Raw genomic sequence first — 24756 nt, 5'->3', positions numbered from 1 at the left:
GAGAGGCCATTTGCAAAACGTTAGGTACCTCATGCTGTTTTAATATTCCTGATGAGTCCCAGAAAATCACAAGTGTAATAAATCATATGGAGTCGGCAATAAGGCCGGCTCTCCCAGCAGATGACTTCTGGTTCCAATGGCTTACATCCCTTTGGAGAGGATGGGGGTATTGGATCCTACACACTATATTGGTTGTAGGACTGGTCATACTCACAGTGCTTTATATCGGACGCTGCTTGTGTACCTGCCTCCAGCATTTGCTTATGTGTGCAGCAGGATACCAAATTGCAAAAAGATCAGAGGCCCCACAGCAGGAAGTTCCGTTTGCATGGATCCGACCACACTGGAATGTTGAAGTGTGTGACGTCTGAAAACAGGCTTTTACAGGGCACACCAGAGGAAGTGACAATACCACCAGAAAACTGTGTAACATGTAGATGGTGTCTGAGGAAAGGCCTGTGCTTGCTAAGCAGTTTGTTGTAAAGCTATCTGGCTTTCTATTTTCGTTTATTTAATTATAGTCATAAAATGACAAAAGGGGGGAGTAACGTAATGGAAAATTAACACTTATTGTGAGATCTATAAAAGCATAGCAAAACAAAGAAGTAAGGGCCTGACTTTGCAAAGACTTCCAGACAGACAGAAAAAATGTAAGACTCCATACAAGACCAGTAAACCACTATATCAACCATCAAGGAATGAGGAAAACAACTCCATATATGGAATGTTCCAGGCTCCTGGCCTTGAGGTGTTGATAAGGAGAAGTGAATTATCGTATAAAGGGAACATATGGGAGATATCAGGAGCCCCTTACATGAGGCGTCTTGCCAATATTTCGGGCCCCTGCAGAGGTTAAAATTAAACATTTTCTTTGCTCTTGCTAAATTTTGAGTCGAGTCGATTTAATTTCGACGACCGCCAACTTAGAATACATTGCTGCTGGGGGGGGGGGTGGGGGGTGAATTTAAATCCGGTATCTTGCTGCGCAATATTCCTTCAACATGCTCTCGTTCCCGGTTCAACTAATCGGTTCTCTCTTTTATCCAGAGCAACTTTTGTTGGGGTAGCTGCAACGTGAAAATCCAAAATGATAGGAACGAGGAAGGCGTTGGACAAGAACAATGTTCAGACGGGGAGAAATGTCCTTAGGCCTGAGGCCTTGTCAACGGGATGCACCAGATGGGTCTCATGTGAGCTGTGTGTTTATTTATCCCAAGTTTAATTTTCTCCGAGGGATCCTGGGTTTTGAGGCTTTACCTTAACTGACGCCTGTTTGATTGGAGCCCAGTCATTTTTTGTAAATAGGTTTAATCCCTGTCAACTGGGATCTTGGCATTTGCCACAAATACATCAATATCCAGTGAATGTCTTACACACAGGACTCCCCGAGGACGACATTAAAATCTTCAATAAGAAGATCTCTGCAAAGATTTGATCTAATGTCAGATGATTTGTGTGATGTTCATCGGCCAGGGTGATTGAATATGATGTTTGGATAAGTTAGACACAGGTTGCTCGTTTCAATTCCGTGAATGTCTGCAAGGGATATATATCTCTCTCTATCTATCCATCTCTTTCTCTATCCCCTTTCTCGCACCCTCTCCAACGTTCAATTATTGGTTTTTGAGACAGTAAATCAATCCTACACACAGCAATGTGAGTCGTGGTTGTTTGAAGTGGCGGGGGGGGGGGGGGGGGGGGGGCGTGCGGAGAGATGGAAGTGTTTGATAGCAGAAGGTTATTGTTTGTTGGGCAAAGGGGTTAAAAAGCACAAATGATGCAGACAAAAAGAGTCAGTGTGTTTTGGAATGAGAGAGAGATAAAGGATGAAATATATCTTTGCAGCTGGGCTGGGAAATGGAAACAGGAGCTGGGGGATGGTCTGCGGGAAAGATCTGCAATCTGAAATATCCTAAAACGGCCCATCACTTCTAGGAAGTGATATCTGCAAAATTATATCCTTGAAAAGTGGAGGTGATATTCTTTAAACAGAAGTCCCAATTAACGCTGCATGCTCATGTCAGAGGTAAAGTGAAGTTTTACCACATCATGGAGCAGGAAGGGAATACCCTGTGGAATCGCGCTGTGCATCAGTGGCCCACGCTGTAACCTGTTGTCGTTGGAATGCGAACGGTGGGGTTCTGGATACACAGAACATAGAGCAGTACAGCAAAGTATATGTCCCTAGGTCCTTAATGTTGTGCTGTCATTTTATACAACTCCAAGATCAAACTATTCTACATATCCTTCATTTTAATATCTTCCATGTGCCTATACAAGATTATTTGAAATATCCTGAATTTATCTGTCACGACTACCACCACTGGCATTGCATTCCACGCACCCAACACTCCCTGTGTAAACAACCTATCTCTGGTGTCTTCCCCATTCTTCCTCCAACTACTTTCAAGTATGCCCGGTCGTGATAGCCTTTTCTGCCGTGTCTGGCTATACACTCTATGTATGTCTCTTATCATGCTATACATCTCTATCTAGTCACTTCTCATCCATCTACACTCCAATAAGGAAAGCCTTAGATACCATAAACGTTTTTCAGAAAACAGACCTTCCAGTCCAGTTTGCATACTGGAAAATTTCCTCTGCACCCTCTCTGAAGCTTTCACATTCTTCCTATAATGATGCAAGCAGAATTAAACACAATATTCCAAGCATGGTCTCACCAGGGCTTTATAGAACCTGCAAGGAGAAAGTGAGGACTGCAGATGCTGTAGATCAGAGCTGATAATGTGTTACTGGAAAAGCGCAGCAGGTCAGACAGAATACGAGGAGCAGGAGAATTGACTTTCGGGCATGAGCCTCCTCCCCATCTTGCACAATCCCTGTCCGATGCAAAGGAACATATAGCACGACTCATGCACACGCTTTTCTTCCACAGGAACCTGCACTCCATCTCACACCTACCCTGTCCATTATTCAATAACCCACACCCGATCTTACATACACCGTCTCCTGTATGAAACAACCCCGATATTATATCATGCATTCTGTCTATAATGAAATTACCTACATACCAGCTCACATGTACACCATCTCCAATATAAAATCCCGCAAAACTTCACAAGCTGAACTTGTCCCAATACAATAAAACATTAAATAAATCACATTCATCCTGTTCAAACACAATAACTGACACGCCCCTTTCAGCAAACAACTCCATCCTGGATATTGCCCTTTTACTTCCAGTTTGGGTCTGTCATCTGTAATAATTCTCCTCCATTCACGAATTTATGCTGTTCGTAGTTTTTCTCTGAGGTAGCGAAAGTATAGATTCTGAAAAATGTGGCTTCGATGCGTTGTAGGATCAATTTCATTATAGTTAACAATTACTGCCTCAGCCAAACGGCTTTGACGGTAAAAAGAAAAACAACACTGTTGCAATGACAGGGGTGTGACCATTTTTCTGAGTGAAGCGCTTCTCTGGTTTGATCTGGTTTTGGCAGTCTGTTAGTTCAGTGAGTAAGTCAGTTAGGTTAAGGCTGCTGGATCAAGAAACAGCTACATGGAAGACGGTGTTCCATGTTGCGAGCTGTATCTGTCTCATTTGCGACCCTGTGATTTTTTTTCTTTTTCCTTTTGTGCCAAATGGTGAATGTGGGGATTGATGCAAGTTTTTGGAACAGCATCATTATTTTGGGTTGATCTGGTTGCGTTTTTGGATTGGTTACGTTATTCGGTATTCTGTTCTCTTTTGATCGCGTTTCAGTCCATAATCTTGTGAATAAATCCTGCTTTTCTTAAACTGAGTGGTTTGATCAGTTGCATACCCACTTGGAATATCCGCACTGCATCTGCTTAAAGTAACTCGCAAAATTAAGGTTTGGGTAAATTTCTAGAAATGTTTGGAAGGGGTCTGGTCTGGTCCATAACGACTGTATGAGTAAGAACTTTCACTTTTATGATATATTTGTGACTATCACTGCCTGGTATCCAGCCAAATTTCCCCGTGGGCCAAGTATAGGTGTTCCCTGAAAGATTCCTGCTCGGTTCAACAATTTTTACTTATGCATTCAGCGCTCTCCGCTCCTCTGTCTCCTCTGAAATTGGATCCTTTTTCTTTTTTCTTTCCAAGACTATTATTCTGAATTACGTTTCTCAGCACAGATATCAATTCATATATTTATGATTGAAATGTCATTGGCCCTCATCTTTTCATTCGACCAATTTCTTCGGGCCCTTTTGCCATTTGACACTATTTCGCTCACAGTTCACAATAAATTCTATTCTCTAATCGTCACCGAATTCCTGTCAATGACTGTAGCTCAACCTCTGTCACTGACTGAGATTCATGTTCCACTGACTGAAAGGCGATCAATCACTATCACTCATTCAAGTCGAATCCCTACGCTTATTAACATTCAATCACTGTCAATGTTTGAGCTTCAATCCCCGTCATTGACTAAGATTCAATCCTTGTCACTGCATGAGACTCATACCCTGGCACTGACTTAGATTCAACCCTGCACATCAAAGACGGTAATCATGCTATGCTTTCGAGAAAACCTGTATCCTGATCAATAAATATTGGGAAAATAACTAAAACATTGCCCTGTTGGGAAAATAATATTTAACGATTTTGTAGTTTGTGTCATTGGGGCGAATTTCTATCCGTGTTGCTGTTGAGCACGTCAATACATTGGATCCATTCTTGAAAACAAGTCTGTCAATACTGATCTGAAATTCGTTTTCAGCACTTCAACATTAGTACGCTGCAAATCTAAAAACAAAAATTACATGACAAAAACTCTTTAGCAAGTTACTGAAAAGTAACATACACGAACTTAATATTTCCCCATCTTTCTTAAATTACAGATATTTTAACAATTTCACTTCCAAAAGCTTCATCACCACTAACGTTGAAACAAATGACCTGTGATTTTTGCAAACAACTTAGCATCTTTCTTTTTGGGCAATCATATACTTTCCAATTCCCCCGTGATCTGACGGAAGTGGAGAGTGTGTAGCTGGAAAAGTATAGCAGGTGAGACAGCATTTGAGGAGCAGGAGAATCGACATTTCGCGAATAAGCTCTTCATCAGGAATGTGGTGTGTCGGCGGTGGCTGAGAGATAAATGGAAGGGAGTTGGGGTTTGTGGGGGGAAGGTAGCTGAGAAAGCAACAGGCAAATACAGATGAAGCAGGTGATCAGTATGAGGGCGGAGTGATGGACAGGTGCAGATTCCGGTGCTGAATTGTGGGGGAAGGGGAAACGAGGAAGCTGTTGAAACCTACAGTTGTTCGTGTGGTTGCAGGGACCCAAGCCGGAATATGAGGCATTCTTCCTCCAATAGTCGGGTGGTAACGGTTTGGCAATGAAGGAGGCCCAGGACCTGCATGTCCTTGACGGAGTGGGAGGGAGAATTGAAGAGTTCAGACATGAGGCGTTGGAGTTGGTGGGTGCGACTGTCCCAGAGATGTTCTCACAAATGATATGCAGAGGGCATCCTGTCTCTACGATGGAGAGGATCCAACACCGGGTGCAACAGATGCAGTAGATGACATTGATGGAGGTATGATAAATTTCTGATGGATGTGGCAAAATCCCTTGGGGCCTTGGCCGGAGGTCTGGGAAGTACTGTGGGCACAGCTTTCATTTCCTTCAGTGACAGGTAAAGATGCCAGGAGTGGGGTGTTGACCTGACGAGGGAGTTGCGGGGAGAATTGTCTTTCCGGAACGCTGATACGAATGGGGAAGGAAATATATCTTTCGCGGTGGGGTCTGTTTGGAATTGGCAGAGGTCGCGGAGGATGAAGCGACATATGCAGAGATTTTGGTGTGGAAAATGAGGACCAGGAGGTTCTGTCCTTTCTGTGTTGTGATGGTTGGGTTTCAAGGGCGGTGCAGTGGCAAGTGAAAGATATGTGCTGGAGGGCATCGTCAGACATGTGGGAAGGGAAGTTGTGATCATGGAAGACAGAGGGCCTCTGGGATTTTCTCACTTATTCCAGTCCCAAGCCTCCAACTGGGCACCGCCTCGAGATTGTTCCATCACTTCCCGCTTTGACCTATCACCTTCCTCACCTTCATCCAACTATCCCTTTCTCAGCTACCTTCCCTCTCAAAACCACTCCACTCCGATGCATTTCTCAAGGGGGGCCCATAAGCCTCATTCCTGATGAATTGCTTATGCACGAAAGGCAGATTCTTCTGCTCCAGGATGCCGCCTGACCTGCTGTGTTTTTCCAGCAATACACTCTCGACTCCGATCTCCAGCAACTGCAGTCTTCACTTTCCTTTTCTCCATCTTCTAATGTGATACTTACATCTAAAGATTAAGTCGGAAAGTAACGAAAAGGCTTTTCATCTTTTCACAGTCTCTTGCCTTTTCTCATCAATCGTATCTCACTGGGTCACCTGTATATTTTTAATTGTCAGTATGCACAATTTAAACAAATTATTGTGTTTCAATGAACATCAACGCAGTGCCACTGGTATTTCATGTCCGACCAAGGCAGACACAATTGATCACTATTTTTGCAGATTTCTAATGATTGAAACATAATTTGCCAAAAAGCATAGAAAAGTACAGAACACCACAGGGCCTTCACCATTAGATATCGGGCCTACCATTTATTCTACCCAAAGCTCAAACTAAACTACATATCCTAAAGTTTACTGTCATCCATTGTGCATACACGGGAAATGCGAGATGTCACTAATGCTACCTACCACGACTTGCACTGCATTCAACACACCGACCACTCTATGTGCAAACACATTACCTCTGACATCTCCCCAATCCTTCCTTCTTTGATTTAAAAATTATGCCCCCTCATGATAAACATTTTCGCCCTGAGAAAACTCTATTGGTGCATCTCATCATTTTTTTCAACTGTATAAAGAGACCTCACATCCGTCTTCGGTCCCTTTCTTCGCAAGAGTTCTCTTTCAGTCCATGCGTAATCCTGTGAAAGCCTCCTCCGCACCTCTCTATAATTTCAACATGGTTCCTATAATGAGGTGACCAGAATTAAACCCAATATGTTAACTGTTGTACTTTTCTATGCTCTTTCGCTGAAAGAACTGCAACATAACCTTGCGGCTCTTCAAATGAATTCCACTGCTAATGAAAGCCAAAATATCATAGGCCATCTTAACAATCCTACCAACTTGGTTAGCAACTTTGAGGGACATGTGCATTTCATAGAAACTGGTCAAACGTCTGTTGTTAGTGACAGGTCCTTTGAGTAAATAGTTTCACTAAATGGTGCAGGTGTCCCCCAAGGGGAAGAGCTTGTTAGAAGTTAGTCAATGTGGGCTTATGCAGTAAAGTGGGAAAAATGTTGTCACACTCCTGATTCGTGCTATGTCGATGTTTCACAGACTTGGGAGAGACATGGTTTTCAACAGTGATAGCATTTAGTGTTTCTTGAGGCCACGACATTGCAGTTCTTGGCCAGTTCACTCTTTTAGATTAGATTAGATTAGATTACTTACAGTGTGGAAACAGGCCCTTCGGCCGAACAAGTCCACACCGACCCGCCGAAGCGCAACCACCCCCCCCCCCCATGCCCCTACATGTACCCCTTTTTACCTAACACAACGGGCTAATGAATTAGCATGGCCAATTCACATGACCTGCACATCTTTGTGACTGTGGGAGGAAACCGGAGCACTCGGAGGAAACCCACGCAGACACGGGGAGAATGTGCAAACTCCACACAGTTAGTCGGGAATTGAACCCGGGTCTCTGGCGCTGTCAGGCAGCAGTGCTAACCACCGTGCCACCGTGCCGCCCATTTTCCGTTAATGTAACTACAAAAGATATTGACAGTGAAGGAATAGTTGCTGGAACCGCTACTGAACGTCAATTAGTGATGAATGGATTCTCTCTTCTTGCAACTAGTTATTTCCTGATACATCTGTGCATTATTGTTACTTGCCGCTTTGAACACCTTTCCAGGTAAAATAATCAAAGACTTGTCATTTTCATATTTAATTGGTGCACCATGTGGATGCTGTGATGACTCATTATCTCAGAGCTTTGTTTGTTATGATGATTTGAGATAGACTTTCCTTTATTTTCCCTGGCAGAATCCACAATTACATATTTGGTCACATGAAAAGCAATTCGATGCATCTTACATACCCACGTAATCCAGCTATGCTCACTACAATACCTTTGTTTCATCCTCGTTGATTAGATGTCTATACATTTACTGAGACGTTCTTTATGTCAGCTGTTTAGATCGGACAGAATTTGAATGAAGGAGCGTTTCTTGAAGCAATAAAGGCATATCTCAACTCGGAGTGGGGCGGTATTAGACCTTGTAATTGGGTAACGGGACCCAAGAAGGGTTTGAAATTTCAGTTGGGCAGAATCTGGCGAACAGTGATCATCGTTCTGTAAAATTTGGGACATTTATATATTAGGATGAACGGGAGGACAATTGAAAGCGTAAATTATGGGTAAGTCATAAAAAAATAGCAAAATCCACATATCCACATCTGTCAGATGCAAGCATTTAAAAGCCAGTTCATCAGAGATCATGTCAAAGCACCTTCCTGCAGGGATGAAAGATAAGGATTTCAAGATTTGGGAATGATGGACAACACGAGGTATTGAAAGAGCAGTTCAGAAGAAAAAGGAAAGTATGTAAGTGTTAGTCTAGTCCCTTGCTTAATGTAAAGACAGCAAGGAAAATAATCTTAAAGGAGCAATTAGGAGGGGGTAAAGGGGCGATAAAATGCCCTTGGCCGTTTGGCCTAAGTAGAATCACAACATGTTTTTGTATGCATATTAGGACGAGCTGGTAGGTAGGGAAAGAGGACGCCCTCTCAAGGTGAAATAAATAAATTTATGTTTCGAGCTTGATAAAGCGGATGAGTCATTTAATGCGTATTTGCATCAGCATGTTATAGCAATAAGAAATTGGGCGCCGCTAAGATTTGGGTGGGGCTTGCAGATATTCTTTTGGTATTTTGATATTAATGAGGAGCCATTTGTCATCTTCAGAAAAAAAACGTAGGCCAATCTCCCCATCTTGATGAGATCTATTCCATGGATACAAGGGAGAAAAATGTGGAGATTCCTGGGCCCCCTGCAGACATCATTCTACCCTCTTTAAATGGAGGGAAGATCGCGGAAGACTGGAGGACAGTTAGTGCTATGTCTACGGTTGAGGAATATCGAGATATATTATTTTCAAAAATTATGGTTGGCCGAGACTCACGTCAAGGTCGCAAAATAATTGCTTAAGGTTCTTACAGGCAGCATTAATCTAAATTTGGAAATGCAGGAGAGTGAGTATGGCTTTATGCTGAGGAAGTCTTGTCTAACAAATCTGATTTTATGTTTTATGGATGTGATGGCTGTACGTACGACAGAGGATGGTGTATCCATGGACTTCACTGAATTATTTTCCATGTTCATTCCTGGTGAAATTGGTCAAAATATTACACCAGGTGTAACACACAGTAAGTCGGTCTTTTAAAAGCCAGAGGTAATGGTGGATGGTGATTTATAGACTGGAATTCTGTGAGTACTGAGCTTGCAAATGCACCAATGGAGTAACCCCGATTGTTTATATTTAAATTGATTTATTTCAGTTATTATCTACACCTTAACAAAAATTCGTTGAAGCATTTAGTTTTACATGCTATCCAGGCAAAACTAAGTTGAACTCAGTGATGGTAATGGAACAAAATGCAGAATATGTCATGACCAGACGAAAAAAAGTGTAGAGAAAGATCTATTCTAACACTCTGTGAGGCTCATAATTTTTGTAACAATGCAGCAGATGCTGGTCTTGCAACGTTTGGTATACAGTTTCAAAGTTTTGTCTCTTCTGCGATCAATCTTTATTTGGGTCCTTTGCCACAAGTGCACGAGAAGGCAGAGACAACTTCGAATACGGCTTTAACGTGGCCCACTGAGTATTTAGCTCAGATCGGAAGAGAGGTAAATGATCCGATATATTTCACAGTAGGCACAACACTTTTATTCATTCCGAATCACAACGATTGCATGCAACAGAGGGTTGTGAGAGCATGGAATGAGTTGCCAGCAGCAGTTGGGGAAGCAATGTCATTGGGGACATTTAAGAGACTCCTGGACATGCATATGGTCACATGAGAATCAGGGGTCGGCACAACATCGTGGCTGTACTGTTCCATGTTCTGTGTTCTATGGTGTTCTCATGATTATCTATGAAAGATTTATGAAAACAAGGAAAAAAAACACATATTGTTCCATTTATGAGCGAAACAAGCAAATTGAGAGCATAAATGCTGTTTGTGGAAACCGCTATCTGCCTAAATTACATGAAGAAGAGCAGACAGGGTTGTTTCCTTGAGACAATGGGAACATGATTGCCGGATTTAAATTTAAGAGCGAGATGGATAGCATGGAAAGGAACACAATTTTCCCCGAAACGGACGGATGAATTACCATGGACATGGATTTACAGTAACGGGAGAGAAGCTTCAGTAGACTTCTAAGGATTTTTTTTAAGCAAATGTTGATGGAAATATCTAACTCGATGGCTGTAAGCGGCCAGAACTCTCTTAGTATTTCAGAAACATTTAGAACAGTACTTGCAATGCACAGACATTGGTCGAGCGCTCAAAAGCAGAATCTGTAAAATTAGTTATAATCGGAAGGCTCTGCTTTGTTGTTTCTATTGTGTCATTCTCTATAACTCTATAACAAAGAACAAAGAACAATGCAGCATGGAAACAACTTATAGACATGTGTCGCCACATTTTGGTCTTTCACAATAAATTGTCCTCGCTTGCAGGAAACGTAAACCACTCTTTCTGTTCTGAAAATGTCTTCGTCCATGTGCTTGTAGAATTCTGGCATTGTATCTGCTTCCACCCGAACCTCCTCCGACAATGCATTCCAGGCACTCATCACCCTTTCAACAAGAAAATGTCTCACACACCTCTCCTAAATGTGAGCCGTGGCACCTTGAGCCAGTGTTTTTTCTTTCGTAACTGACCCCTTACGCTGGGCACAAGCACAATGGTTTCCACTCTATCAATGCCAGTCACAAATTTGTCAACACCTTGTAGGTCACTCCTCAACTTCCTGCCCTCCAGTGAAAGTAAGCCATCTCTGTCCAAACTTTCTTCACGGCTCAAACCACCTAAACGGAAAATGTCCCAGTAAGTGGGACAGCACGATGACTTAGTGGTGAGGCGGTGCAGTGGCTCAGTGGTTAGCACTGCTGCTTCGCAGCGCCAGGGTCCTGGCTTCATTTGCAGCCTCAGGCATCGGTCTGCGTGGTTTTGCTCTTGGTGCTCCAATTTCCTCCCACAGTTCAAGGAAGTGCAATTTAGCCGAATTGGCCAAAATATTTGCCCATACTGCGTAAGGATGTGTATGTTGGATGCGTAGAAGTCGGTAAACTTTATGCTTAAAGGCAAAAGGTCTGGGTGGGATACTCTTCGAATGTGCAATGTGGACTTGTTCGGCCGAAAGGCCTGCTTCCACACTTTAGGGATTCTATTTTTTTAAAAAATGTACACTCTCCAGCGCATCCACATGCTTCTGTTTGTGTGCTGACCAGAACTTTATTCGGTGTGCGAGTATGGCCTAATTAAATATCAATAAATCTGAAATCATTGTACTCAGTGCTTGTTACAATGAGGGGAGGTGTGCAATTGTCTCTTTTTAATACGTCAGCTCCCTGTGCTGCCACGTTCAATGATCTGTGCACCTCCACATTCAGTACGGTCACCATGTCAATACTGTGAAGGATTCTGCCATTCAATTTATAATTTCCATCTGCACGTGCATTGCCAAAATACATCACCTCACAGTTGTCCAGGTTAAATTGCGTCCGCCATTTTTGTGCCCATGTCTCCAAGTGCGTAACATCCTGGTGTGTCCGCTGACAAGCCTCCTCAGTAACCGTGAATCCTGCAACCTTTGTATCGTCCAAAAATTTACTAATTACACGAGCGACATTTTCTACCAAATCATTCACATAGATCACGAACAGCAGATGTCACAGCACCGATTCCTTGAAACAACACTTATCACAGTTCGCCATTCTGAAAAAAAAACGACCTTAAATGCGATCATCTGCTTCACATGACGTAGTCGGTTCAGTATTCAACATGGGACCTCATCCCTGTAACTTGTGACTTCATGTTTTGTTCCAGTCTTCCATGACCAATGCATCCAGTATTCCAAATATGGCTGAACTAAAATCTAGGGAGAGCAACGCTATCAGAGTCTCGTCTACTTAGTGTATTTAGAGGTGCAAAATATGGGCATGGCGATGAGTGATGCTGAGAATCTGAAGATAAGAGACTGTGCGCATCCCCTCATGCCTTTGTGAAAAAGAGGTTTGTGGTCCAGAACTGTGCACGGTGCTTCAATTATTTAAGATTCAGACAGTCTATGTCTCTGCACAATGCTCACTTTTCGTTCCATGTGACACATGTGGAATGAATACAAAAGAAAAGCCTCAATTATTGTCAAGTACAGTTGTTTTTGAGGTCGGCGTTGCTCATCATTCTAACACTATGGTCTAAGAAAGTCATATGATGACCACAGCGGAACACTATGCTTCACTTGTAGTCAACTGAATCACCGCTGGTGCCGGAGCGGTGAACAACGAAAAAGATGCTTCTTGTACGGACCTTAGAACATCAGGAAACGTGTCATTATGCCTGTCCAGAAATCACCAAAAGAAATGTTGACTACCACATACGAACACTGATAGAAACTTTATCAGGAACTTGGTGAACCCATTTTGTTTTAATCTGGCCGAAGGCACAGACATTACATGGACAACATTGTCTCCACTCGTTCAGTTATTAACTACTGTATCTTCATTATGTTTTAACTTGTTCTCGAATTTTTGACCCTCAAAACGTCTCTAGCGTAATCATGGCAAAAACATTTTGTGCCATGAACCCAAAATATTGTAGCGGTTTGCAATCATAAAAATCAGTTTATCCCATGCAAAACTGACTTCCTTCTGTTCGGGTTAAAATGATTCTAAATAAGAAATACATCCACTGTGATGCAAAATATTGTTTTATTTTTAACTTTGTGCTCCTCACGATCATGTTTGCTGTTCTTTTTGCTGGTTCACTTCTCGTTCTTTGTTTGCCTCTTTCTATCTTTTTTTTTCCTTCCGTTCTTCTTTCATTCGTTCACCCCTTCATACTTAATTTGTTTCTCTCTATCTGTTTGCAGTTACTGCCAGGGTTTGACTTTGTTTTGCCATCATTCCCTCTTTCAGTCTGTTTCAATCATGTGTTTTTCATTTCCTCTGTCATTATCCTGTTGTGATCAACTCCTCCACATTATTGTTTTCGTCAAATTCCTGGTATGCTGTTGTATATCTGACCCTGGCATAACTATCCGACTGAATAATGAAGCATTTTCCCATGAATCTGGTTATCGTTTGTAAAATATTTGCATCTGTGGCTGATCTTCTCTAACAAGTGTTGTGATGCTCTCTGAGATTCTTTTAAACAAGAATAACGAATAAGCTCGCCCTGAATATGAACGAAATGATTATTGTCTTTCTGTGGAAAACAAGCACAACCGTGTTGTTGCTGAAATTCCAATTATCGTCAATTTAGATTTCTAAATATTGTTGCCCGTTAGATGCAGATATCATTCCTGAGTGCATCGCATGAGTTATGAAACTGACCAGCCTCACACAATGTATTTAAAGAATGTAGCCTAGGCCCTAACATTTTGTTTTCTAATTTGATAAGCAGATGTGAGTGGATGTTCCAGATCTGATGCAGCTGGTCAAGCCACTCAGCCTTAAGGAAATGAAAACGCATTTAATCATGGCAGTTAAAACATTCCAAATGAAAGCAGAACTTAGAATAATCTATTGGAAAACTTAACCGACCCGATACAGTAGCTATTGCTAATTAATTATTCTTATAGAATAAGATTTAACAATCGCACCCTGGCAAAAAATGGTTGAGACAAAGACAGATTCATGCAGACAGGAGGCAACGACATCCACAGCGAAGATCTCAAAAGAAATTCAGATAACGTTTGACTGGAGTTTCCAACTCTCCTGGCTCGCACAACCTATGGCTGTTGCAGGTAAAACAGACTAGAAAAGAAAATATGTACTTGGGGACATTAGTGCTCTCCTCCCATTATTAATGCAGACTCTTCGACAAATCTGCCATTATGACCTTCTCATTTTTCAAAGGACAACATAACTTTTGAAAAATAAAAGAAATGACTGTTTCATTATACATGCAAAAACAGAAATCTAACGTGTCTAAAATTTGTGATAATCATATAGATGTGAAGACAAGGCTAGTATTTGTTACACACTTCTAGATAGCAGTTGCAATAATTAGCCTTGACATTATTACAGTTCCCTACAGAATCTGAATAATGCAGAGTAAGTTAACTAAGTTTAGCCTCAACAGAGATCGGATTGAATACAATGCCACAGTTAATTGAGAAACAGCAGAGCAAAAAATTCCATTGAGGCTGCCAAATAACATGGTCGTTTCTCTTCTGGACTTCAATAATTAAAGCTGCATAATGTCATTGACGGCAATCCGTGTGACATCTTCTGATATATGATGAAACATCACAGAAGCAGATGAAACTTTATTCACGCTTCAAGTTTCTTAAGTTTCTTAAGGCATTGGAAATGACTACAGAGAAAAACATTTCGCCTCAAGCCTTGAAAAGTCAATGCACGTATGCAGCAAGACTTGGAAATAAGTTCACGTTTTAGCTCGGAATTTGCAAAAAACATTCATGCAATACATTATTTATGATGTTTGATGACATGTTTATTACTGAATCTCCCACGTGGAAAGCAAATAATATGTTTTTGTCAAGGCCACACTTCCAACTGCATTGAATTGAAATTAATTAATTAATTATTTCTCCACAAAAGCCTGTCACATTTTATTCAACGATTTATGACATTAAATTTCTTCATGCAAATTGCGAGAAGTAGCATTTTCTGCAAACTGCATTGCATCAATGAACCTTGTTATTTTGACAAAAAAATCTCGTCTCGCAGTGCACCTCAGGTCGTGACAAAAGGGCATGAGAATGATCAAGGAGCAGAGGACAAGTCCCGGCCATTCATCCCATCGAGCCAGGTGTGCCATGGCTGATGCCTTGTGAAACTCCATATTTCTACCTTTCTGTCATTTTCGTTATCAATTTGCTTCACAAACATTCACAAAATAGGTTTTCTTCGACTTAAATTATCACACGACACAGAGTCAACAGCCGTTGGTGGAAAGTAATTCTGAACATCTCCCACACTTTCTGTCCAGATGTGTGTCAACCATTTTTTCTGAACGATCGGGTCCTATTTTGTGTGATTATCTACAATAGTTATGGAAGCTTCAAAAGGTGGATATCGTTCACGTTCATCTCGTTTTTGTTTACTTTTCATATCTTGAATATGTTGCTTGCAATGTCCCTTAACATTCAAATCCCGAGGGATAATAAGCGTAACTGTTGTTATTTCTACTTTGAAATTAACGTCAAGTGCGTCTATGTGCGCGAGAATGAGGGTTCGCAGAGCCAGGCAGATAATTCGTATTACCAAGAACTCTGAGACAATTGAAGTGTCATAGAGATGTGGCGTTCATCATAGAATATCTTCAGCATGGAAGCAAGGCATTCAGCACATCGAGTCCATGCCATAGCTCTGAAGGGCATCCCACTCACTCTTACACACAAGCTGATTACTGTCATTCAGCATTCCTATGCCCAAGCCACGTAAAGTCAACATATTTGGACTGTGGGGGGAAACTAATGCAAACACAAGGCGAATGTGCAAACATCACACATACAGTCGCCCAAGGCTGAAATCGATCACGGTTCTCTGGGTCTGTAAAAATAGGTTACAAAGGAGCCACCGAACCACCGAATGGAAGGCAAAGAAGAAAGAGCATATGTCGAACTGGGAACAGTCAGGGAAGGAAACAGAATGAAAATATTGAATGAAGGTTCCTTTGTTGTTAGGCGCGATCAGATGAAACCAATTTGATTGAGATATTGACGTGTAGAGTAATTGAGAGAAAACTACACACGGAAAACAACATTTACAGATATTACCTAAATGAAACAGTTATACGTCACTATACAGTGTGTCCAAATAAATTGTCTCAAACACAATGAAAACAGAAAAGAAATTCTTATGATGAACTGTACACAATACTTTATTTAACTGATTTCCTTCGAACGTTTCCATAACATATCACTTTATTTGATCGGGACAATTCAGACTAGGAATTCCTCGCCATTTGGATACTGCCTTCAGGGCTTGTTTGGACTCTGCAGAATCTGGTGCAAAAAAGGATACTCTGTTGGTCAGACAAAGTCTGGTTAAGTGACCTCAAACTCAGTTCTGTGCAGATCACTCAAAAAAGATGACTTCGAATGGAGGGGGGAAAGAGGGATGAATCACAGCAGTAATGCTATTTTCGTAATGTCTAAATGGAAACTGATATTAACAAGCAAGCTTGGAAACAACGTGCGGTTACAGTTGGGTATCTGGATTAAAATTACTGAATCAACGTGAACAGGAACTTAGAAGAGTGTCAGGGATCATACGAAATGCGATGAATGATAATGTTTTTCATGATATAAGTATTGATTGGGTGAGTCTGATATCAGCGCTGAGCAAGTTGTTGGAGGATATTCCGAGTGACAGGATTTACATATATTTGCAAATGCAAGTTCTGACTCGGCGATCGTCAACATGGCTTTGTGCGTGGGAGATCATGTCTCACGAATTGATTGAGTCTTTTGAAGAAGTAACAGAGACGATTGATGAGTGCAAAGTGATAGACATCATCTTTCCGGACTTTATTCTGGTGCTCGACAATGTTCCTCATGAGAGAATGCTTAATACGATTAGATTTCATAGAGTGCAGGGAGAACTAGCCGTTTGGGTATAGAACTGGCTTTATGATAGAAGGCAGAGGTTGGCGGTGGAAGCATGCTGTTCACAATGAAGGCTTGTGACCAGTGAAGTGCCATAAGAACTGGTCGTGCATCAAATGTTTTCGTTATTCATACAAATGATTTTGATGTGAACATAGGAGGCATACTTAGCAAGTTTCAGATGACACCAACATTGGAAGTATAGTGGACAGCAAAGAAGCCTATCGCAGAGCATAACTGGACCGTGATCAGATGGGCCAATCGGCTGAGAAGAGGCAGGTTGGGTTTAATTGAGCTACATACGAGTTGTTGCATTTTCGAAAAGCAAATCGGAGCAGGACTTATACACTAAGAGGTATGATCACGTGGAGCGTAGCTGAACAAATCGATTTAGCACTGCAGTTCTTAGTTCCTTGAAAGTTTAATCGCAGGTCGATCGGACAGTGAAGAATGGACTTCATATGCTTTCCTTTCTCGGTCTGAGTACAAAGTATTGGAGTTGGGAGTTCACTTGCGCCTGTACGGGGAAATGTTTGGGTCCCTTTTGGACCGTTGTGTTCAATTCTGGTCTCCTTCCTCGCGAAAGGATGTTGTGAAATTTAAAAGGTTCAGAAAGCACTTTCCGGGATGTGGCCATGATTGGACTATGTGAGCTGTAAGAAGGAGGCTGAATAAGCTGGTGCTGTTTTCGCTGGAATGTAGGAGGCTAAGGGGTGACATTATAGATGTTTATAAAATCATGAGACGTATGGATAGGCTAAATAGACAAGGTTATTTTTACAGTGCCGTGCTGACATCCAGAACTAGAGGACGTAGGTTGAGGTTAAGAGAGGAAACATATGAAAGGGATCTAACGGGAAACATTTTTTCACGCAATGAGCTGGGTTAATGGAATGAACTGCCAGGGGCAGTGTTGGAGGCTGGTACAATTACAGCATTTAAAGCCATTTGGATGGCTATATGCATATGGTTTATTTGGAGTGATAAGTGCCAACTGGTGACATTTGGGACCAGATTAGGCATGGCCGAGTTGGACCAAAGGGTCTATTTAAGTGCTGTATGCCTCCGTGACTCTATCACTTTCTGTCTCTGAGTTGAATTTCCTAAAGTCAGTGATTTGACTTCTTTCCTTTCTAAGATACATTGACTGTTGAACTTAGGTATCCAGAGCCCTATCTCAAAACACGACATGATGGGAAAATCGGAATCTTTATAAAATGCGGCAGGGCGTTCAAGAATGCCAGATGGATATCACAGCAGATGCAGATTAATTTCAAAATGTGTGTTGCGAGTCATTTTTGTCGGACAAGTTAGTAAAATATTACATTTAACGTGTTACTTAGAAAAGGAAGCAGTTTTAAAAAAAGACAAAAGGAGTTATCCACACAAATATCCCCACTTTTCAAAAGTTCACTTCACACAACGTCACTTTTCCATAAGACCTACATTCATACCGGTTTTCGCAAAATGAAACAAATCCAAAAATACACGTTTTTCCCCTATTCAAATCAATGGTTCTTCTCTCTCCGCCATTTCAGCTTATGGAAAGTTCATTGCAACGCTCTATTTTCGGATTGCCAGTAATACCAGCATTGAGATTATTTGATTTGGCATGGCAGATTGAGATCACAGCTCATGGAGTGCGCAACGCTTCGGCCTTTAACAAAATTAACGTAAAATGCTCAGTTAACCAAGTTATGTTGAACGTTATTTCGATGCGAATTTGATATAGTTCTGGGTCTGGTGTCACTGGATGATCACAAAGTCACTACAAGTTCAAAGAAATTCATCGTATTTGTTTCAAGGGAGGTTAAATTTAATATAAATCGTGAAAATTATCTCCATTGACAGAAGTAGATGACGCTAATTCAAATCAATTGGTAACAGAAAGCACGTTGAAATCATGTCAAAATTATTCCTCATGGAAGGGCAGGAAATGATGACACATGCCTTTCCCGGAAGTGTGGTCATTGTAGTTGCAATGAGGGTAACGGAAAGCAAAAGTATTTCTCACATGAAATGTGCAGACTTCTGCAAAAAGTGGAAAGAAAATAAAGTTGAGAAACCCTTCAAGATGAATTTCGCTAACCAACACGAGCCTCGGTCAGACAGACTGAATAAGATCCTTTCATCTGACCACTGTCGGATTCTGCATGCATACTTCGGTCATCCAGTACTGTTTTTGCTGTCATGCTCAACAGAAGGCCAACTGCACTTAATGCGAATTCAATTTGATAATTCCATCGGGTGCATGTTTTTGTTAATATTATCAGGCAAGAGAATCACTATCCCGTATCTCTCACTCTGATGTCACTGCATCTCATCATACAATATTGAGTCAGAGAGCATGGGAGCAGGCTATTATGGTCAACTCGTCAATGCTGAACAGAACTCAGAATTAAACTAGTCCCACCCCCCAGCTCCACTTCCAAACCCTTCAAACCTCCCCTGTTCAGGTACGGATTTAAATATATTTTCAACGTTTCACTTGGATGCCGAAAGCAAACGCAAGCAACATGGTTACCAAAGGAGTAGTCCTCAGAACAAGACTTGGTAACTTTGGCAATGAGATTCCCACGTCACCCCAATTTGCTGACAATCATCAAGAGTACATCGGCCTAACCATGTGCAGAATATGCCGGCAGCCTTTCGTTCAGTGTCTCACAGTATGGCGTGAAATGAAAATTATTTCTGAACTTCAAATACTTCAGTTATTTTCATCGTCAGATTAATTGAAAAAGTGGACAAAACGGATACTGAAGCCTATTCTCCAAATTTTCTCGAAACTTTGATTGGATTATAGCATAGACGCAAGTGTTTGTGCAGCAGTCCGAGATTTGCAGAATGAAGCTCAGTTCAAGTAGAAAATAAGATAATAGTATCATCTCATAACCAAAGTTTTAAATCCGTTTCCACTAACAAACCAGGGTCACCAACGCACATAACAGGACGAAAGTTCTCGAGGTAGCATACATGAATATAAGTCCTTCGGCTTTCTCCCTTGTAAGCGCCATCACTATTCCAAATTCTGTGAGGGTGGAGCCTTTTACGTTTTCGGCTGCTCATGAGCACCTGTCTGATAGTGAAAATATTCAGCAGCGCAATATGAAAAAATGGAACTACCAGCGACAGAACAGGATACAAGAACTCTACTGCTGTGCAGAGCAGAGAGAATTGAACTTTCTCGGCCATGACACAAATCCACGTGGTGTTCCACATTCGGTAGGAACCAGTTAGCATTGAATACCAGCTGACATTTTTTTTAAAAAAAACAGCACAGTACGCCAATTGTTCCAATAATCACACCTGCTGTCTTAACGGTTCAAAACTTACTTCTCCAATTCTTGGAATAAATGGTCACAAATCGGTCAAAAGTAAAAGCGATAGTAAACTCGACAGATGCGTCTGTGGCTGCATTTAACACTGCTGCATGTAATTTACACATTAGGATGTCCCGCAGGAAACGAAAATGATTGTGATAAACAAGAACAATGTGTCTTAGTATCAGGTCGAAGCTCATGACAAGTCAGTCCGTCACCACCATGGCCGCCATGTATCGTGTGGTACATTTGGAGAGACCACATTGTTGACGACGCAGTATCACAACCGTCAGTATGTTTACTGTTAGTGGCAATTAAATGCAGAGTTTGTAAACCAGGTTGGTATCATATTTGAAATATTATTTGTTGGTCTTTCTACAAATGTTACTGTTTCATGTGTTGTGATAAAATTATTCAAACTCACTTATTTTTAAAGATATGTGTTGGAGTATAAAACACATTTGCATTATAAAACCGTGACAAGCTGAATTTTTTTAAGTACGCATTGAGTCATTTAACATTCTTCCGTCCACCAGATCATTAGATTCGATTACTTACAGTGTGGAAACAGGCCCTTCGGCCCAACAAGTCCACACCGACTCGCAGAAGCGCAACCCACCAAGACCCATTCCCCTCCAGTTACCCCTTCACCTAACACTGCGGACAATTCACTGAATCTGCATATTTTGGGGCTGTGGGAGGAAGCCGGAGCACCCGCAGGAAACTCTCGCAGACACGGGGTGAATGTGCAAACGCCACACAATCAGTTGCCTGAGGCGGGAATTGAACCCAGAACTCTACCACTGTGAGGCAGCAGTGCTGACCATTGTGCCACCGTGCTGCCCATGGTTTTGAAACCAACCATCTCTGCTGATTTCGCATTGAATGGATTAAAAAATTGTGAGCGCCAGAGCGCCCAAGTCGGTGGCCAGCAGATAACTCCCGTGTTTGTGTTCTTGGAGGAGATGGAATCCTAAAATCGGTAGACAATGTAAACTTCTGAAAAAATGATATGTCTTCCATGAAAAGGCCATTGCTTTTTCAAGAACTGAAGTGGATCAGTTCCCACATTGGTGTTAGCCAACTACTGACATTGCATGCAAAGCAATGATTTCGCCGATATTAATCTTGTTTCAGTTGGAATATGTAGTACATGCCATAGACAGTGTGGTCCAACAATTATTGATTGTACGCAATAATTCCATGCGAGTTTAGAGCCAGGGTGACAAAAATGAAACATAACACAACAAAAGGCTCTTCGGCCAACTGTGTCTGTATTAGGCAAAAACAACACAGTTCGACGTGTTGACACCCTCAAGTTTACAATACTCATTGAAAATTAATTTCGTATACTTACCTGACCTCATCAGCATGGAATGTGCCGCAAATGCATTGCGCACCACACGTTTCCTTCTTTCCAGCAGAATTAAAATTTTGATCTCAACGTCAATTGGGATAGATTGTGACTAATAACGATCGCACTGGCCAAAGGTTCAATTGATGCAAAGGAAAATGATTATATTGCCTGATCAATCCTACGTTTACTTTTTGAGATTCAAGCCTGAATGTAGTAGTCACATCGCCAGATCAATGCAGCAGCTCATGGTAAAGGTGGATGCACTATTGCCTTGAATAATCAGGTAAAATACAGTTCTTTTCATCTAATTCTTGCCCGGACTTAAAAATGAAATAAAGAAACACAGAGTAAGAAACAATGGCTACTTCACATTTCTCTTCTTAACGTCCCGTTCATTTCGGAAGCTATTGTTCCATATCTTGATTGGCTTCAGACAGGAACGGAATTTAATTACAACCCGCAGCACAAACACTGGAATTGGTTGCCTTGACTGACGACCTTCAAAATAAATCAGCTGGAAAGAAATTCTATACCGCCTCCACGTTCGCTGTTATGACTAAAGTGCACATAATGTTATACAATAATAAACCACGTTCAAGGGTGCACTGGAGCATGGTGACATTTTGCGAGACGTCGATAGAGACATTACATTTCCACTTTTTAATTCAATTTGCTCTTTAAACCTAAATATCAAGTCTAATAGAATTACTAACAACGTTCACTTACAACTTCTTTCAGTTCTCAAGATGCTACGACTGACGAGGCTCGAAAACCATCTCTCCAATCTCAAGCGCAGCCTAATTAAAGGCTTGCCATCTTCCAGCACACCTAGCCCACTCGTGAAAACCCAGAACAGAGGTTCATTTAGCCTGGGAGCAAGAACTGACCCCATGGTGACAAATACCAAGCCCACCAGACGATGGCAATTCCTCGTGAAGCCTCGTTAACGATATTCACACACTGGAGCCAATTGGAGCTCCCTGACTTACCGAAAATGCCAGCTCCGGATCCCGTCCGCGCTCACCCCAGCCCGGACGGAATTTCACATTGGCTCCAAGGTCCCGTACTTCCCGCGGGAGCCTGTGCCCCACAACCTGAGCCGCCTCCGAAATTTTAATTTTGTTTTGTTTAGGGAGGTGAAGAGAAAGGCCCTGTATCGACTGCTGCTGCACACCATCCACCTCTTCTCCCTCATCCACCGTCCGGACACACCTTGGCATGCTATTTGCCACCGGGCGGTGGGGATCCCCAGTGGAGGGCTCTCTACGCGGGAGTCCTCCCCCTTTCTCTCGGGGATCTGGGGTGGAGGGTGCTGCACGCAGCAGTCCCCTGCAACCGCAGATTGCGGTGGTTCACGGACTCCCAGCCCAACTGCTTGTTCTGTGGCGCTGTGGAGTCCGTGGACCATGTATATATTGGGTGTGGGCGTTTGCACTCCCTTTTTGATTTCCTTAAAAACCTTCTCCTCTGTTTTTGGCTGCACTTCAGTCCCACGCTCCTGATCTTTGGGCACCCGGTACGGAGGAAGGAGGGCAGGTCTGAAGACCTCCTCGTGGGTCTGCTCCTGGGCCTGGCCAAACTGGCCATCAACAGGTCCAGGCAGCGGGCCGTGGAGGGGGTTGTTAAGGCCGACTGCCTGCCCCTCTTCCGCGGTTACGTTAGGGCCCGGGTGTCCTTGGAGAACGAGCACGCGGTGTCGACCAACACCCTGGAGTTGTTTAGGGAGAGGTGGGCGCCGCAGGGAGTGGAGTGCATCATTTCTCCCTCCAATTCTATTTTGATTTAGTCCCTACCCTCCCCCTCACTGTTTTGATCACACAGCATTGCCCTTTGATGTGAAGGGCAGTGTTTGTCACTGGCCACCCGGGTGTTTTCCTATCTTCCTGGTGGTGGAATTTGAATAAAGATTCGTGCGCTTTGTGTCTTTCACTGTGTCTCACACCTGCACACACACAACATGGGAAAAAAAATGCCAGCTCCGAACAAACAGAAACTTGGAACCGAAGCTCAGCCATCGCGGGAACTAGAAACACAATGACCCCACATCTTGGAGGCCGACTGAACAGGTTTCAGTACGGTCTCGAATGCTCAAGGTCATGAGGGTGCTCAGGAACCAATCACACATCTCCCAGAATATCAGGCTTCGGTCAAGCACACCCGGATCGATAAGGAGGAACTGCCATGCAGAAAACTGGGAGATGTGCTGTATTTCCAGTGATGTTTAAACTACCAGGGTTCAAATCCTTCTGCCCGAATATTTACCTGGGAAGCATACAAGCTTTTGAATGCAAGATGGATGAACTTACGGTTAGACAGTCCAAAGGGAATATAGGACTGCTGGGCATTCTGTTTTCCACAGTCCCGCCTCACTGATTTTGCACCTGACCAGGCATTACTAACTGAGGGATTCTCATTTTATTGAATTGAGGGATTGGCGTCCTTGGGCAAAGCATCAGCCAGTTAGTTGTGCCTTCTAGTCATTCCAGTGCTCAGACGTTGTGATGCTGACGAATTGCTGCTGTCTGGACCAATAATATCTTACAGTAACCTGTCATCTCTACTACATACTGCACGATTTCTCCTCTGCTATCCTGAAAATAGTCTATATCCCACAATACACAGATCTGAAGAATACACCAGACGAAGTGTACAACGTTACAAACCATCTTGAGTCAGAATACTTGGAGGTCTTTTCCTTTCTTGATGGTGATTTCAACCAGGCAAACTTTAAACACGGGTTACAAACATGTCTCCTGTTTCACCAAAGGTCTGAACTTTCTTGACCGGAGATATACCACCATCAAAGATAGCACCCCTCCTTTCGCCATTCGCATTTTTGAACATTCGATAGCAGGGCTTTGTCACACTCCCCCCAGCTGACAAGAAGAAATCGGCATGAGATGATCTAATATAGAAAGTACTGCAGTATTGATCTGGACAATGGATGGCTACTACAGGACTGCTTAGAATAAATGGACTTTCCTCTTTACAAGCACCGACGTGTCCAAACTAAGCAAATATGCCAGCACCGTCACGGACATCATGAGTGTGCAGAAGACTGTGTGCTGAAGATCGTAACCTGAATGTTTGCCGTGTGCAAACATGGACAGAAATGGGAGTTCCTGTCTCAACTGAATTCCAAGTCAGAGGTGAACAGGTCGAGCAACCTTGATTTATACAGAAAATCCAAAAAAGC

The sequence above is a fragment of the Chiloscyllium plagiosum genome, unplaced genomic scaffold, assembly GCF_037043375.1.
Source record: "Chiloscyllium plagiosum isolate Xiang-an unplaced genomic scaffold, Cpla_swu_hap1 HiC_scaffold_14, whole genome shotgun sequence".
Taxonomy (NCBI): domain Eukaryota; kingdom Metazoa; phylum Chordata; class Chondrichthyes; order Orectolobiformes; family Hemiscylliidae; genus Chiloscyllium; species Chiloscyllium plagiosum.
This window is presented reverse-complemented; position numbering follows the sequence as displayed.